At 41.8% G+C, this 19002-nt stretch overlaps 2 non-coding genes across 2 annotated transcripts; both read right to left on the reverse strand.

Moving 5' to 3' along the window:
- Positions 1-16699: 16699 nt before the first annotated feature.
- TRNAN-AUU (transfer RNA asparagine (anticodon AUU)) lies at positions 16700-16773 on the reverse strand. Its single transcript has one exon. It is a non-coding gene; the product is annotated as a tRNA-Asn (tRNA).
- Positions 16774-17208: 435 nt separating this feature from the next.
- Positions 17209-17281, reverse strand: TRNAT-CGU (transfer RNA threonine (anticodon CGU)). Its single transcript has one exon. It is a non-coding gene; the product is annotated as a tRNA-Thr (tRNA).
- Between the last annotated feature and the right edge of the window lie 1721 nt (positions 17282-19002).

Consider the following 19002-nt stretch of genomic DNA (forward strand, 5'->3'; position numbering starts at 1 on the left):
CCATTGTTTCGATCAAGCAAAACTGGACAATCGAATTTCAAATGACCCTCTCCCCTACAATAGGCACACTGATTGTACCCTAACGAAGATCTCTGTGAAGAGGAGTCATTTCGCGATTGCGACCTATTCGACTGAGACTGCGATCTATTCCGTTGTTGCGAATCATTCTGATTCGAACGTGGAGGATACGCTTGCTGCAACAACACTTTAGTTTTGAGTTCTTTTGTCTTTTTATCTGCTCGATCATTTTCTTCTTTCTCTCTATTCTCATAATATTGGGCCGTGGCCAATATTTGAGCAGAAGTGGAAACAGCCCACGCACTTTCTGAATTTTGTAATTTGCTGCTTAGGTCCGGCAACAAATTTGAGACAAACTTGTCCACAAACAATCGCTGACCTCCCTCGGTACCCATATCTTGACCACTATGATCAATGAATGCCTCCTCAAATCTTGTAAAGAAATCAGAGACACTCTCATCCTTCTTTTGTTTGCAAGCGGACAGTTTGTCCCAATTTACCTTCATAGCTGGCATAAGCGTCTTCATAAGAGTAATAATTCTCTGGGGCAAAGCCGTAATTAGCTGTTCAGGCTTGGCCCCACCAACTTGTCGGGTATCCGCCGCTGTAAGAGCAGCCCAATCACCTCCTAATTATGCTACATGATTTTCCTGACGAATTTTCGCCCAAACCGGTTGCGGAACTACGTTACCAAACAACATATCAATGTCAGCCAGATTCATTATCGTAGCATCCACTAGCTGCGACAATTCTTTATAGTACCCTGCAGGATTTTTGCGAGGGTCAGGCAAAGATTGCTTTACCTGCAAAACCTCCGATCGTTTCCATGGGAGGTGTATCCACACTCTCTGGAAATGCGGCAGGATCGGCGGTGCAGCACCAGGGTTACCTGGCATCCACACTGGTGGAACTTCGCGCATAGGATACTGACCAGGCGCTGCAAGCGGTCCCTCAATGTCTTCTAAAAACAATGCCCTAGGCATTATAGAAGGATGAAAAGACAACAACTGCTCGACAGCACGCCGAACATTGCTACCCACCATTATTCCGCTCGCAAACTGGAGCTGGAGATTAGTGAGAGCAGTCATTACATCATCAGATGCATCAGCCTATATTTGGTCACGTAGAACCTTGCATATTTCTTCAAACACGAACCTCTGTGTCGGTTCGTTAAATTGACAAAACGTATCAAGCACCACACGTGGAGGATTTCTAAGGGGGTATTTCATCCAACCCATCGCCATGTTATACAGCGAGTCACGTTCCCTACCACCGGGAAGCTGACTTCGTCTTTGAGGACCGTCCGAACCAGCGGACTCAAGAATATGTCCAAGAGAATTAAAGAAGTTAGCAGCAACAGAAGGGGTACGACGTCGAACAGACAACAACTGCTCGACAGCACGCCGAACATTGCTACCCACCATTATTCCGCTCGCAAACTGGAGCTGGAGATTAGTGAGAGCAGTCATTACATCATCAGATGCATCAGCCTATATTTGGTCACGTAGAACCTTGCACATTTCTTCAAACACGAACCTCTGTGTCGGTTCGTTAAATTGACAAAACGTATCAAGCACCACACGTGGAGGATTTCTAAGGGGGTATTTCATCCAACCCATCGCCATGTTATACAGCGAGTCACGTTCCCTACCACCGGGAAGCTGACTTCGTCTTTGAGGACCGTCCGAACCAGCGGACTCAAGAATAGGTCCAAGAGAATTAAAGAAGTTAGCAGCAACAGAAGGGGTACGACGTCGAACAGATGGAGAAGAAGAGTAACTCAACGGGGTGAGGTTCCGTGACGATTTGAACCCGTGTTTTCAATATTGTCGGAAATACATAATATTGGTATCAGCGAACCGCAAATGATCCATTTAGCATATCCTGGTGTTTTCGCTACGCTACGAGCAAGAGTACTCCTGTAACAAACACATTTCTGATCTACCCATGGCATCCATCTTAGATCATGGCAGCCATTTTGTGTTTCTTGCCCTCACATACGCAATAACCTTTGATCACTTCACTTCATTTCGATTAAGGACACGTAGCCTTAGCCGGTGATTCACCTCTTTAGTGACACGTGCACCTTGGAACAGAACACGCTGTAGCTGCATGACTCGACAAAGGCTGCCTCCTCTGCCCGAGGCCAGTCCTGCTATACTGGTTCTTGTGGTCGTTGGCCTGATCACGATTAGGCGGCCGAAGCCGGTAGCCTTGCCCATTTACAACCCACAAACATCCCTTATCCTGCTTTTCTATCTTCTGCACCTGGCTCTGCTCCTTTCCTTCTGGGCCTTTATTAGGGGGAGGTAACGAAATTTACGATGAGGCGGTCCGGGTCTTGAATGAAAAGTTGACATGAGATTATGATGGAAAAGTGGGAACCCCTCGTTCGTAATGTTTTGACATCAGATAGTGTCGAAGATTCCTGTGCAACGCCAAATATTTATTGTTTAGGACACAAAGGTTTGGGAATGTACTAACATGTGAAGAATTTGCCTGAAGCCCAATTTTTAGTATATAAGGAGCAACCCTCTTTGTACAAATCGAACAGGCTCCTAGACACTGCCCATGCGTAGTTTCTGTGACTTCTGTGTCCCTGCAGTAATAAACCTTTGGTCTTTGATGCCACCATCGAGAAGCCCGTGTTTCTGTTTATTTGTGCACCAAGACAGGTGGAACTCCGGGGTCTTCGGGTGTTGTTCCCTGACACCTCTGGACGGAACCAAAAAGTCCAGAACTCCAATTGGCGCCCAACGTGGGCGACGTCATTCGGTACCGGTCCAAAAGCCTGAAGAGTTCGAGAAGCTTCGTGTGAAGATTCCTGAGGGAGGCGCCCCACTTCATCGATCCCGGCATATCACAAAAGTGGCCCGACGTTCTCTTCCACGAGGGTTCCCGTTCAGGACGGCTGCAGTGGGCCGTTGCCTTGACCGTCGCCCTGTCTTGGACCCGAGGTGCAGTCCTTAGTACGGCGAAACGTGACGGGTTTCTCCTTGGTGACGTCTTCAGTGCCTCGGTTAAGTATTTAGTGGTTGCTAGCTGGTTATCTCGTGAGGGTTGTTAAAATCCTTTTTGGTTCTTGGTTTGGTTTGGTTTCGTAAGATTATCACTGGTTGTTCTGGTTACGATAATCTATTTGGTTTGGTTTGGGTATCGATACGATACATTTGTTCTCTTTTGGTAGGCCTAAGTTCTTGGTTCGAGTGCACATTCTTGTTTGTGTTGTTTGTTCTGTGTTCCGGATTACAAAATGGTAAGTCGGAAAAATTGTATGTTGTCGTGTTTTGGTTGCAACAGCGATTCACGATTGGAGGACTCATGTCTGGTTCCTCCGATTGGGACTCCTTTATATGATCTTTACTGTAAGCATGGTGTGGGTCCTATATCTTATAATGAGGTATGGGTCCGATACACTGAAAAGGACGGTGTCCTTAGTTGGCCACTGCATGGTAGTTTTGAACCCGAAATCCTTGACAATTTAGAAGTGAAACTGTTTAAGAAGAAAGCCCGGCCGGCAATGTTTGATTCTTTCTGTTACTGGCGAAAAGAATCTAAACAGAGAGAGATTAAAAGGTTGAAGAAAGAACAGAAAGAGCAAGAGTTAACTTTAGAACAAGCGGCTAAGCAGCTGCAAGATAACGAGTCTGAGAAGGCAATGGAGATAGCCACTAGAGAGTGTAACTTAACGATAGATAAATGCTATCCTGCCTTGCCATCGAGTACGACTAAGATAGTAGAAGATCCCGAAAACGATCCTCTGTTGTCTTACTTGTTACGGTCACCACCACCGTATGCACAAGGTGCTACGGCTCCACCTGTACCAAATGTTCAATTGCCGGTTGCTGGACAACCTGGTATTCCTGTTCCTGCCCCTCAGAATCAAGCTCCTGTACCTCCTGTGGTCAATGTGAATGTTCCTACGGCACCTCCTCTTCCTGGGTTGCCGACTTCTCTACCTATACCTGTATCGCTTACACCTACTGTTCCACAAGCTATCTTCCTCGATACTCCTACTGTCCCGCTATCTGTTCCAACTGCTACTGTGTTCTCTGCATCTGCCAGTATGTTGACTCCGCTTTCTGTTCGTCGAAGAATCACTGATTCTGTCTCTAACATTCTGTCTCCTTTCTATAAATCTTTAATTAAGACTCCTACTTCTGACTCTGTACAAAGACGTAGTTAGCTCCCAAGTACTGAGGAACGGGGAATATTAGATTCCACGGCTCTCAGATGGATTTAGAAAAGTAGGAAATATAGTACAAGAGATGTACTAGATACATTTATGCAGTGGAATGAACCAACGCAACGATATGTCTTTGACGAGATGTGCTCTCTTTTACGTGAGGAACTAGAAGAAGATGACTCTGAATTGAATTTAGAAGACTTAATTAAGGTTCAGAAAGAGTTTGCTGCAGGAATGATAGTAGGTCATAATATAAAAGAAGCGATGGAACTGATTTTAAGTTATAGGAATGATCCATCACTTCGTTCACCGAGAGATTTAGAGAAAAGTAATACAAAGCTGAATCGCCAATATCCAATGAGGGAGGTTCCTCCAATTTGGCGCGACGCTGTACAAGCTGATGTTGCCAATGGTATTGTAGCTGCTCCAGCGCAATTCCAAAGAGTGTGGATACACATTCCGTGGAAGCGAGCCGAAGTGTTAGCAGTGAAACAGGCCTTGCCAGACCCGCGTAAGAATCCTGCTGGATACTATAAGGAATTAGTGCAAACAGTTGAGGCCTGTGTAATGAATCTGGCGGACATTGACATGTTATTTGGGAATGTAGTTCCGCAACCAATTTGGGCTAAAATTCGTAAAGAGAATCATCCAGTTGCCCTAGGTGGTGATTGGGCAGCTATCATTGCAGCGGATGGTCAGCAAATAGGTGGTTCCAAACCCGAACCTCTAATTGCCGATCTTCCAGGTAGGATAATCGACTTAATGAAGACTCTGATGCCCGCATTGCGTGTTAATTGGGACAAGTTGTCCGCATGCAGGCAAAAGAAAGACGAAAGTGTCTCCGACTTTTTCACGAGGTTCGAAGAGACTTTTGTAGATCATAGTGGTCAGGATATGAGCACAGAAGGAGGACAGAGACTGTTTGTCGATAAATTCGTACATAATTTGTTACCTGAGCTATGCAATAAATTAAAAGATTCCGAGAGTGCGTGGGCTGTATCTACAACTGCGCAAATACTTGCAACTGCACAGTATTATGAAAATAGGGATAAAGAAGAGAAAGAGAAATCAGATAAAAAGACAAAAGACTTAAAGACTAAAGTTCTTTTGCAGCAGGCATATCCACCTCGTATGAATCAGACTAATACACAGCAAGGTTCGTATCAAAGGACAGATTATAGTTCACCTAGACCACAATACCAGTGAAATCAGTGTGCGTATTGTAAGAAAGAAGGTCATTATAAAAATGAGTGTCCAGTCTTGGCGCAAAATAACGCAGCAGCAGCTCAGAGAGGTCGTGGAGGTTTTGTGCAGAATTCTAGAGGTCGAGGACGAGGTGCTATGCCTCCACAGACGAATGATCGCCCTTCCAATCACTTTGATCAACGAAATGGACAGTCGGCCCAACAAAATAGATCTCAACAATATCATGTTGAAGACTATTGTGAAAATGATGAGGAATTTCAGCAAAATGGGTACTAGGACAGCCATGGACAGAGAGAGGGAGTAGTATCAGTTCCAGTGGATCAGAGTGGGCCTTATGTCGCAGTAGCAACATCAGGTGTAGTCGAACCGTTTCTGTTGGATACTGGTGCCGCAAAAAGTTCTATCATACATGCGAAACTCCCTGGCGCACCTTTGTCCGGCTTAACAAATGTTTCTGTAGGTTTTTCAGGCGCCCCTGTTTACAACCCGGTATCTGGTCCCTTGTCTATTTCTGTTGGACCGTGTCAATTGAAAGCACCCCTGATTTTGACGACAGGTTGTAATGAAAATCTGCTTGGTTTAGACTTGTTAAAACGACTATATGCGACATTGTACTGTTCTCCGGAAGGAGTACAGCTTACGTTGGGTAAAAGAATCACCTCTCCGATGTACTTGTCTATGGATGCACTCCTGCCAGAGCTGCGTTCACTCCCTGATACTCTTTGGGCGACTGGTCCTAACGATGTAGGCCTTTTAGAAATACCACCATATGTAGTCACTTTGAAAGCAAATGTAAAATTTCCACGAATTCCTCAATATAAGATCTCTAATGAAGGTGAACGTGCACTTTTACTGATTGTGCAAGATTTGATTAAGAAAGGGGTGGTTGAAGAAACTAGAGGAAATGTCTGTAACAGTCCTGTATTACCGATTTTGAAACGAACTGATCCTACAAAGCCTCCAGTATATAGGTTTGTCATTGATCTCAGAGAAGTTAATAAGATTGTGGTCCCGCAGTTTCCTGTGGTTCCAGATATTACTGCCTTGTTAACATTGATTCCTGCTACAGCCACATGGTTTTCAGTCATTGACTTGAAAAATGCCTTTTTCAGCATTCCAATAGCCGAGGAAAGCAGAGATATTTTCGGCTTCTGTCTAGGAGGTCGAAGCTTCATATTTAAACGCGCTCCACAAGGCTATTGTGAGAGCCCATCCATTTACAGTCAGGCATTAAAAAGTCAGTTAGATTCCTTTGTACTTCCTCCAGGTTCTGCTCTAGTACAGTATGTAGATGATCTTCTAGTGGCTGCCGATGACAAGGAAACTTGCAAAGCAGCTACAATTTCGTTATTGCATCATTTGTCCAATTTGAATCATAAGGTGTCACCTTCGAAAATGCAATATTGCTGCCAAGAAGTGACCTAATTAGGTCATCTCTTGTCAAAGGAGGGAAGGAAGTTGACCCCAGAAAGAATAAAAGCAATTACGCAGATGAGTGTTCCTCGCACACAGAGAGAAGTGCGTGCCTTTTTAGGTATTACCTCTTACTGTAGGCAGTGGATCCCAAATTTTTCTCTTTTAGCAAAACCGTTGGTAGCTTTGACTGGGAAAAATGTTCTGAGTCCGGTGCCATGGTCTGCTGAATGTCAGGAGAGTTTTTCTGAGTTACGAAATGCACTTTGTTCAGCTCCTGTATTGGGCACACCCGATTACAGCAAGCCATTCACGCTCTATGTTCACGAGAGAGAAGGTTGCGCGTTGAGTGTTCTGACACAGAAATTTGGTGATAAACAACGCCCTTGTGCGTATTTTTCATCAACATTAGATCCGGTAGCTAGAGTGTTACCTAGTTGTTTGAGAGCTACAGCGGCAGCTGCGGCTTCCATTCGACAATCTGCTGGTTTGGTGATGAACAACATGCTAGTGGTTATGGTTCCTCATGCTGTGGATACACTCATGAACAGAACCAAGACACAACACCTTACCAGTGCGAGATTATCTGGCTACGAGCTGACATTGCTAGCGAGTCATATTCAGATCAAAAGATGCAATGTATTGAATCCAGCAACACTGTTGCCGGCTAATCAAGAGTCGAGTGATTCCGAACCTCATGATTGTTGTTTCAGAACCGAGGAAGAGACAAAAGGACGAATTGATTTGAAAGACACTCCATTGTCAGATCCCGATGGCACGTTGTATGTTGATGGGTCATGCTTTAAATTGGAGAATGGTGATGTGACTGCTGCTTATGCAGTAACGACTTTGAGTACGATTGTGGAGACTGCAAGAGTGAGTCAGAATTCTGCCCAAGCTGCAGAGTTAATCGCTCTAACAAGAGCGTGTGTTTTAGCTAAGGGAAAGAGAGTGAATGTGTTCACAGATAGTCAGTACGCGTTTGGCGTGGCCCATAATTTTGGCCGTTTGTGGAAAGAAAGAGGTTTCATTACGTCCCATGGGACTAAGATTCAACATGGTCAGTTAGTTAACGACTTGTTGGAATCTCTAACCTTGCCGACCGAAGTTGCGATTGTGAAATGCAGTGCGCATAAAGCAATCACGGATGATGTTGGTCGTGGGAATGCTTTTGCTGATGAGACTGCTAAACAGACAGCTAGGAATATGATGAGTAGAATGTATGTTGCAACATCGGCAAGATGGATCTCCGAGTCTGGAATGTGTGAGGATACAATGGAAAGTGTGAAAGAGATTCAGAAAGAGGCAACTGAGGAGGAAAAACGTGCATGGAAAGAAAGTACGGGCAAGTTGGATTCGAGTGGGTGTTGGATTGACTTGTCGGAACAACAGCGTTGGATGTTGCCTGATGCGTATGTGCTTGCAGTGGTGACAATGGCGCATGGAGTAGCGCACATAAGTTCTAAAGGAATCTGTAAAATGTTGGCCCCGGTCTGGAAGAATGATGGGATTAGTAAATGTGCAGAGAGAGTGGTGAAAAATTGTATGGTATGCCTGATGCATAATCCTGGCAAGGGAACTCCTACTCCTGCTGGTCATTTCGCTCCACCCTCTTGCCCCTTTGAAGTGATTCAGTTAGACTTCATTCACATGGATCGGTGCAATAACTTAAAATACGTCCTGGTGGTAGTCTGTGCATTTTCCAGATGGATCGAAGCATATCCACTAAAGGACAATACTGCCCTATCAACTGCCAAAATTCTTCTCAAAGAATATTTCCCTAGGTTTGGAATGCCACAGATTGTATGGTCAGATAACGGAAGTGAGTTTATAGGGAAAGTTATGCAGAGTGTGTGTGCCGGTTTGGGTATTAAACAAAAAGTTCACAGTGCAAACCATCCCCAGTCCGCTGGTTTAGTTGAGGGTTACAATGGCACCCTCAAACTAAAACTTGCTAAAATACAGGCATCCACAGGTTTATCCTGGCCAGACGCACTACCCTTGGCTTTGTTATCGACGAGAGCGACTGTGCATTCTAGAGTAGGGCTTAGTCCATACGAAATTGTCTTCGGCCGTCCTGCTAATGTTTGGGGAGTGCCTAGGCCGAAAGAATTTTGTTCTTTGGAATATCCAATGTTGATTGATTACCTTTACGACTTGACTGCTAAATTGAGTCTTATTCACCAACAGGTTTTCGATGCATTGCCAAAGCCTCCGGAGAGTCCAGGTCATCAGCTGAAACCCGGCGACCACGTTGTGGTACGAAATTTTACGAGGACAAAGAACCTTCAGCCCAAGTTTGTCGGCCCCTTCCAGGTGCTGCTTGCAACAAGAACTGCCGTTCGTGTGGCTGGACGCAAGCACTGGATACATGCAACTCATGTCAAACGTGTACCTTTGCCACTTCCTTACGACAACTGGGTGAAGAAGGGAATTGGTGCCTCTGAATTCGAGCAAACACCCAAGTTTATCCCTTTCAGCGATGCCGAATTGATAACTGACTCTCCTCCTGATACTACTTCTTTGACTCCTGAACACTTGCCCTCTGCATCAGAAGAAACTTTGCCATCTGCGAACTTGAACATTGCAAACTCTATTGACAACACACTGTTTCCTGATCAAACGGTTCCTGCAAAACTAAGATACAACTTACGATCTCGTAATATGGACAAATAAAGCAGGAAACTGCCTATTGTGATATTTGAAATTTTGAACTTTTGCCTTCAGCCAGGAAGTTTGCTATTGTTTTATTGTTTTTAAAATTGCCTTGCCGTCTGGGTAGCCGTAGGGTCGTGGCTGTGTACCTAGTTGAATCTGCGGGGGTCAGACACAAGGTCGATCTTTCTGTTGGTTCTGGGAACTCCCAGGGCTGATAGAGGCATTTTCATCTACGTACACATCATCAGTGGTCGCGAGCGGATTGTAGAAGATGGAGCTTCCTGCGCTGCAACGAGAAAATGTGATTTATGTTAGCAGAAACAGACTTTACAGAATCCTTCATAGTAAATGTTTTCTGATGCAATGTGCTATTACATTTTTAATTATTTTGATAACGTTGGTGGGTGGAATCGTTTTTGGTATAAATGTAATCTTTGTGCCAGTCACTACAGTACCTCCCCTTGATCCTGCTTCCTCTACTGTTTCTTCCATACACTCTTTTCACTCGTTTCCTGAACATGAGCAAGCCCGACGCTCAGAATTCATTAATAACACTTTTGTACAGCTCTTGCTTGCTGTTAACACTACAGACTGCTGGGTGTGTGGCTTGATACCCCACACTATGGATAAAGGCATTCCCTACGTGGTTTTGCCTTTTAGCTATAATGGATCATTTCAGGCCTTTCAAACCATCTTTGCTTATGCCCTTGAAACCTATCCTCCGCGTCCACCACGTTCCACTAGATATAACTCTGCCAACAAAGCTTTAGTCCAGGGAATTATTGACATGATCAAGGACGTCAATAATACTCCATCTTACCCTAGAGACGAATTACGAGTATATTTGAGTTGGAATTCTTCAGAGTATCGCCTTAGTTTGGGAGAAAGCAAACGGAAAAGCTCCACTCCAATCTGGGTCGTACCTCACCGAGGTCAGGTCTGTTTGCAAGGTAATGGGAGAAATCCGGGAGCTCAGCTAGGGAGGAGTGAGTGCGTAGAGACTTACGTGTTTCCGTCTAACTCTTCCCCTGCTTTTCTTACTGCTAGGGGTACCTACTTCATCTGTCAAGACAGAGCGTATACATGGTTGCCTGCTGACTTTTCAGGGTCATGTTATATTGCTCGACTGTTGCCTCCAACATACACTGCTTCTTCTGACTACCACAAAACCAGAGTAGCAAGAGGTGTTTTCAGCAAGGAAGACACCGCTGGTCAGGAAGCTGGAGACTTCTTCAAAGGCTTCCTTCCGTTCTGGGGGCCTATGGCCAATAGTAGAAACATACGTCAGCTAACACGGGTAGTTGAATCTACTATTACCGAAACTGCTGGTGCCCTTAGCAATTTGACAGCTGAGCTTCAGGCGGATAGACTCATGACGTTGCAGAACCGTATGGTTCTAGACGTAATACTTGCAGATCGAGGTGGGGTATGCAGAATGATCCAATCGAGCTGCTGTGTCTTTATTCCCAATAATGCTCCAACCGTCTATGAGGCGATCTCTAAGCTACACAAGATTTCCGACTCTATACACGTAGACAAGGGAAACTGGTCCTTCATGGAGTGGTTTTGGACTCTGATATCAGCGTGGGGATGGAAGGTTCTGATGGTCATTGGTGTCATCTTAGTATTCCTATTCTCATGCTGCCTGATTATCCAGTGTGGTCCTGCTCTGTGTAGTCTTTGTGCTGCAACCTGTTTTAGGAAACCACCTGCGTTTGGAGAAAAGGCACGAGAAAGGATGATGATACAACAACATGTCACTGACCTGATGAGCATAGAATTAGACTCTGACATAGACTGAGTCATTGCCTATGTAAGGGCAAAAGGAGGGTCTGAGGTTCCGTGACGATTTGAACCCGTGTTTTCAATATTGTCGGAAATACATAATATTGGTATCAGCGAACCGCAAATGATCCATTTAGCATATCCTGGTGTTTTCGCTACGCTACGAGCAAGAGTACTCCTGTAACAAACACATTTCTGATCTACCCATGGCATCCATCTTAGATCATGGCAGCCATTTTGTGTTTCTTGCCCTCACATACGCAATAACCTTTGATCACTTCACTTCATTTCGATTAAGGACACGTAGCCTTAGCCGGTGATTCACCTCTTTAGTGACACGTGCACCTTGGAACAGAACACGCTGTAGCTGCATGACTCGACAAAGGCTGCCTCCTCTGCCCGAGGCCAGTCCTGCTATACTGGTTCTTGTGGTCGTTGGCCTGATCACGATTAGGCGGCCGAAGCCGGTAGCCTTGCCCATTTACAACCCACAAACATCCCTTATCCTGCTTTTCTATCTTCTGCACCTGGCTCTGCTCCTTTCCTTCTGGGCCTTTATTAGGGGGAGGTAACAAAATTTACGATGAGGCGGTCCGGGTCTTGAATGAAAAGTTGACATGAGATTATGATGGAAAAGTGGGAAACCCTCGTTCGTAATGTTTTGACATCAGATAGTGTCGAAGATTCCTGTGCAACGCCAAATATTTATTGTTTAGGACACAAAGGTTTGGGAATGTACTAACATGTGAAGAATTTGCCTGAAGCCCAATTTTTAGTATATAAGGAGCAACTCTCTTTGTACAAATCGAACAGGCTCCTAGACACTGCCCATGCGTAGTTTCTGTGACTTCTGTGTCCCTGCAGTAATATACCTTTGGTCTTTGACGCCACCATCGAGAAGCCCGTGTTTCTGTTTATTTGTGCAGCAAGACAGGTGGAACTCCGGGGTCTTCGGGTGTTGTTCCCTGACACCTCTGGACGGAACCAAAAAGTCCAGAACTCCAGGGGTAATAAGAGAAGTGTCAGAAACAGAAGAAACAGCAGGAGTAACCAGAACAGTAGGAGCAGCGGGAACAGGAGTATGGGGAAGTACAAGCGGAGGAGCAGTAGGGACGGAAGCAGGTAGAGGAGCAGGAACGGGTTGAAGAACGGGGACAGGTTGTGGAACAGGAGCAGGAGCAGGTGGAGGAACAGGAGCAGGGGGAACCACAGGAACTACAGTACCCTGTGCGTACGGAGGTGGTGACTTCAAGAGATAGGACAACAAGGGGTCCTCTACTACTTCCTCCTTCTTATCCGTACCCGTCGGTAAAACGGGGTAACACTTATCTATAGTCATACGCTGCAATCTATCGAAAACTTCCTTTTCCTTTTCCTACTTATCTCGCTGGAACTGCTCTGCGTTTCTTACCGTTGTAACAATACCTTCTCTTTTATTACGCTTAAGCTGCTTGATTTCTCTCTGCTTGGCTTCTTTACGCCACAACCGAAAGGAATCAAACATGGCCGGCCTTGCTTTTCTTTGGAACAATTTAGCTTCTAGATTATCTAAAATTGGGGTCTCAAAACTACCATGAGGTGGCCAACTAAGGACACCGTCTTTTTTAGTATAACGAACCCAACACTCATTGACGGTGATTGGACCCAAACCATGGAGGCTATACAACTCATGAGTTGGAGTTCCAACCGGAGGTATCGGACACGAGTCCTCCAGTCGGGAATCCGTACCACAACCCTTAAAGCAACTGAACAAAGTACTACAGCCAGGCATCGTGCACACTAACCGAGTTTCACAAACGTCAAGGGTTACGGGATTACACTATATCCCAGCAATGAGCAAAAACCCTCGGTTTTTGGCGACTGCAGACGTCAAATATCACAACAAAGAACAAAATACTAAGAACCACAAATACAATGGAACCATGCAACAACTAAGCACCCACAACAAAGGACTCTGGGAGCGACCCACAAATACTTAACTCAAAGATCGATGGCATCACCAGGAAGGCCCGTCTATCGTCTCGCTGTAGCAAGGTCTACGCCAGGCGCCAAAACAGGTCTACAGTCAGGGCAGCAGTCCGTCGCAGCCATCAGGAGTCGGGAATCTTCGCGGGAAAAGTCGTCGGGCCACTTGTTTCGACAACAGGATCGATGAAGCGGGGTGCACCTTCCCTCGGAGATTTCACACGAAGTTCCACACGATCGTCGGGCTTTGGACCGGTACCACTGATGCAGCCCTACGTTGGGCGCCAACTGAAGGACTGGGTTAATTTAAGACCCAGCGGTGCCAGGGATAACACCTGAAACCTTCGTGGGTAACCTGTTCCGGCGTACAAATGACAGAGACACGGGACACTTCCTTGGGCGTCAAAGATTCGAGGTTTATTTACTGCAGGGAACACAGAAGTCACAGGAAGTACAACACGTGTAGGTTCGAGGAGACTGCTTCAACTTGTATCTGTGGATCGCTCCTTTAATACAGTTTTCTCTCATAGGTTAACATGGTACAGAAAGGATTACAACTTGGTTCCCATCGTAAAGACCATAAGGGGTCGCTTTCATGTATTCAGGGCCCGGAACATAAGTACAGTAACATTTGGTAGTTCCCAACTGTAAAAGCACATCTTCTCACCATTGGTACATTCCAATCAGCAGTAAACAGATCGAGGATAAGGCGAAAAACAGGTGCAGAGGAAGACAGGAACGAAGAGGGTGTAAAAGGGGAGGTACCAGGAAACACGAGTTGCAGGAATCAAAAGGACGTGCCTAATGAGATGCACAACTGAGACAATAGTCCGGCACGGCAAGATGAGCCTCGAGCGGGGCCAGCTGCCTTGCAGTGTCATCCCCCTCATCATAAAGACACTTTCAAAGGAAATGTGTCTTCCGCAGGAGTTTGGGAATCCCAGGGTCGCGAAGCGGACAGCGTCTGTTCGCTGGCTACTTGAGGGCAAGAAGCAAAATGGATGCCGTATCTAAGATGGAACCCGTGGGTTCAGATGAAGAAACCCACGAAACAAACGAACGGTTTAGGCTAGCACAGCGAAAACGCGTACACCCACTAAACTCGTCATTTGCGGTTCATAGATACCAGACTCGGCCATATTCGTGCGAGTCGAAAACACCACTTACGATCGTCACGGAACCTCACTATAAAACCCAATTTCATTTATTGAATTCTTTAAAAAAAAAATTATGAAGGTATTAATATTGCTCAAATCTAGGTAGAAATTTCATCTACGTCTTTCTCATCGATATGTATTTTTTTCATTTTGCAATAACAGTATTCATTCTATAATCTTGAAAATACTTCTGTTTTTATAAGGTTTAAGATGATCTGTTCAACAGTAAGATGAATCAGACTTTTATATTTTAATTGTATCGGAATAAGACCTAATGAAAATGATTTGAACTCAGGATCTCCTTTTTACTAAACAGGTGCTTTAACCAGCTAAGCCACAGGACCCACTTGATTCTTTATTTTGAAACACTTTTCTTTATGGTGTTCAAGAGAATATTGCTTTTTCACTTTCATATTCTTTTCTAAGTTCACACACTTCTCTACTCAAACACTTAAGATGAATGAAGACTCTTCACTCATTCAAAAACACCTCTCTAATTTGAAGTTTACCCTATTCATATCATTTTAAAATATACCTTGCTGAAGAATGGATTAGTTGAATTCAACAATAGAGTGATCATTCACCTCTATCTTGTTCTTTGTCATTTTCTTTTCCCTATTTCAGTCAATGCATTCCTACAAAAATCTTCACAATACCAAGCATTTTATTTAATTTTTAAGATAACTTATTCTAAAGTTCATAGAACCAGATGTTTATTCTTAAATTGTATTCAACACTTGTTTGATGAAAATTATTCGGAAAGCAAGGAGAAAACAGTTGGGTGCTGCTGATATTTGAACTCATGATTACCTGTTTACGAGACAGACGCTTTAACCATTAAGCCACAGCACCAACGTTAATAGTACAAAATGCATAAATAATTCATTGTTGATGATGAAAATGTGTTTTCTGCTATAAATTCTTCTTTATCTGTATTGTAATCTTAAACACGAAAAAAGATACTCAATCACTACGCAAGTATTATTATGTTTTAATAAACAGGTACTCTTATAAAACCCAATTTCATTTCTTGAATTCTTTACAACTTTTTTTTCATGAAGGTAATAATATTGCTCCAATCTAGGTAGACATTTCATCTACGTCTTTCTCATAGATATGTATTTTTTTTATTTTGCAATAACAGTATTCATTCTATAATCTTGAAAATACTTGGGTTTTAATAAGGTTTAAGATGATCTGTTCAACAGTAAGATGAATCAGACTTTTATATTTTAATTGTATCGGAATAAGACCTAATGAAAATGATTTGTTATATAACAATGAGAAATGCAAGGCGCCGCTGAGAGTTGAACTCAGGATCTCCTTTTTACTAAACAGGCGCTTTAACCAGCTAAGCCACAGCACCCAATTGATTCTTAATTTTGAAACACTTTCCTTTATGGTGTTCAAGAGAATATTCCTTTTTCACTTTCATATTCTTTTCTAAGTTCACACACTTCTCTACTCATGAACTTAAGATGAATGAAGACTCTTCACTTATTCAAAAACACCTCTCTAATTTGAAGTTTACCCTATTCATATCATTTTAAAATATACCTTGCTGAAGAATGGATTAGTTGAATTCAACAATAGAGTGATCATTCACCTCTATCTTGTTCTTTGTCATTTTCTTTTCCCTATTTCAATCAATGCATTCCTACAAAAATCTTCACAATACCAAGTATTTTATTTAATTTTTAAGATAAATTATTCTAAAGTTCATAGAACCAGATGTTTATACTTGAATTGTATTCATCACTTGTTTGATGAAAATTTTTCGGAAAGCATGAAGAAAACAGTTAAATGCTGCTGAGATTTGAACTCAGGATTTCCTGTTTACGAGATAGGAGCTTTAACCACTAAGCCACAGCACCAACGGTAACAGTAAAAAATGCATAAATAATTTATTGTTGATGATGAAAATGTGTTTTCTGCTATAAATTCTTCTTTATATGTATTGTAATCTTAAACACGAAAAGATACTCAATCACTACGCAAGGATTCATATGTTTTAATAAACAGGTACTCTTATAAAACCCAATTTCATTTCTTGAATTCTTTACAATTTTTTTTCATGAAGGTAATAATATTGCTCCAATCTAGGTAGACATTTCATCTACGTCTTTCTCATAGATATGTATTTTTTTCATTTTGCAATAACAGTATTCATTCTATAATCTTGAAAATACTTGGGTTTTTATAAGGTTAAAGATGATCTGTTCAACAGTAAGATGAATCAGACTTTTATATTTTAATTGTATCGGAATCAGACCTAATGAAAATGATTTGTTATATAACAATGAGAAAAGCAAGGCACTGCTGAGAGTTGACCTCAGGATCTCCTGTTTAATAGACAGGCGCTTTAACCAGCTAAGCCACAGCACCCACTTGATTCTTAAAGTTGAAACACTTTTCTTTATGGTGTTCCAGAGAATATTGCTTTTTCACTTTCATATTCTTTTCTAAGTTCACACACTTCTCTACTCAAACACTTAAGATGAATGAAGACTCTTCACTTATTCAAAAACACCTCTCTAATTTGAAGTTTACCCTATTCATATCATTTTAAAATATACCTTGCTGAAGAATGGATTAGTTGAATTCAACAATAGAGTGAACATTCACCTCTATCTTGTTCTTTGTCATTTTCTTATCCCTATTTCAGTCAATGCATTCCTACAAAAATCCTCACAATACCAAGCATTTTATTTAATTTTTAAGATAACTTATTCTAAAGTTCATAGAACCAGATGTTTATACTTAAATTGTATTCAACACTTGTTTGATGAAAATTATTAGGAAAGCATGGAGAAAACAGTTAAATGCTGCTGAGAATTGAACTCAGGATTTCCTGTTTACGAGACAGGAGCTTTAACCACTAAGCCACAGCACCAACAGTAATAGTAAAAAATGCATAAAGAATTTATTGTTGATGATGAAAATGTGTTTTCTGCTATAAATTCTTCTTAATATGTATTGTAATCTTAAACACGAAAAGATACTCAATCACTACGCAAGGATTAATATGTTTTAATAAACAGGTACTCTTATAAAACCCAATTTCATTTCTTGAATTCTTTACAACTTTTTTTTCATGAAGGTAATAATATTGCTCAGATCTAGGTAGACATTTCATCTACTTCTTTCTCATAGATGAGTATTTTTTTTCATTTTGCAATAACAGTATTTATTCTATAATCTTGAAATACTTGGGTTTTTATAAGGTTAAAGATGATCTGTTCAACAGTAAGATGAATCAGACTTTTATATTTTAATTGTATCGGAATAAGACCTAATGAAAATGATTTGTTATATAACAATGAGAAAAGCAAGGCACTGCTGAGAGTTTAACTCAGGATCTCCTGTTTACTAGACAGGTGCTTTAACCAGCTAAGCCACAGCACCCACTTGATTCTTAAGTTTGAAACACTTTTCTTTATGGTGTTCAAGAGAATATTGCTTTTTCACTTTCATATTCTTTTCTAAGTTCACACACTTCTCTACTCATGAACTTAAGATGAATGAAGACTCTTCACTTATTCAAAAACACCTCTCTAATTTGAGGTTTACCCTATTCATATCATTTTAAAATATACCTTGCTGAAGAATGGATTAGTTGAATTCAACAATAGAGTGATCATTCACCTCTATCTTGTTCTTTGTCATTTTCCTTTCCCTATTTCAATCAATGCATTCCTACAAAAATCTTCACAATACCAAGTATTTTATTTAATTTTTAAGATAACTTATTCTAAAGTTCATAGAACCAGATGTTTATACTTAAATTGTATTCAACACTTGTTTGATGAAAATTATTCGGAAAGCATGAAGAAAACAGTGAAATGCTGCTGAGAATTGAACTCAAGATTTCCTGTTTACGAGATAGGAGCTTTAACCACTAAGCCACAGCACCAACGGTAATAGTCAAAAATTCATAAATAATTTATTGTTGATGAAAATGTGTTTTCTGCTATAAATTCTTCTTTATATGTATTGTAATCTTAAACACGAAAAGATACTCAATCACTACGCAAGGATTCATATGTTTTAATAAACAGGTACTCTTATAAAACCCAATTTCATTTCTTGAATTCTTTACAATTTTTTTTCATGAACGTAATGATATTGCTCCAATCTTGGTAGACATTTCATCTACGTCTTTCTCATAGATATGTACTTTTTTTTCATTTTGCAATAACAGTATTCATTCTATAATCTTGAAAATACCTGGGTTTTTATAAGGTTAAAGGTGATCTGTTCAACAGTAAGATGAATCAGACTTTTATATTTTAATTGTATCCGAATAAGACCTAATGAAAATGATTTGTTATATAACAATGAGAAAAGCAAGGCACTGCTGAGAGATGAACTCAGGATCTCCTGTTTACTAGACAGGCGCTTTAACCAGCTAAGCCACAGCACCCACTTGATTCTTAAATTTGAAACACTTTTCTTTATGGTGTTCAAGAGAATATTGCTTTTTCACTTTCATATTCTTTTCTAAGTTCACACACTTCTCTACTCAAACACTTAAGATGAATGAAGACTCTTCACTTATTCAAAAACACCTCTCTAATTTGAAGTTTACCCTATTCATATCATTTTAAAATATAC

This window comes from Lissotriton vulgaris, chromosome 12, assembly GCF_964263255.1.
Source record: "Lissotriton vulgaris chromosome 12, aLisVul1.2, whole genome shotgun sequence".
Lineage (NCBI taxonomy): Eukaryota > Metazoa > Chordata > Amphibia > Caudata > Salamandridae > Lissotriton > Lissotriton vulgaris.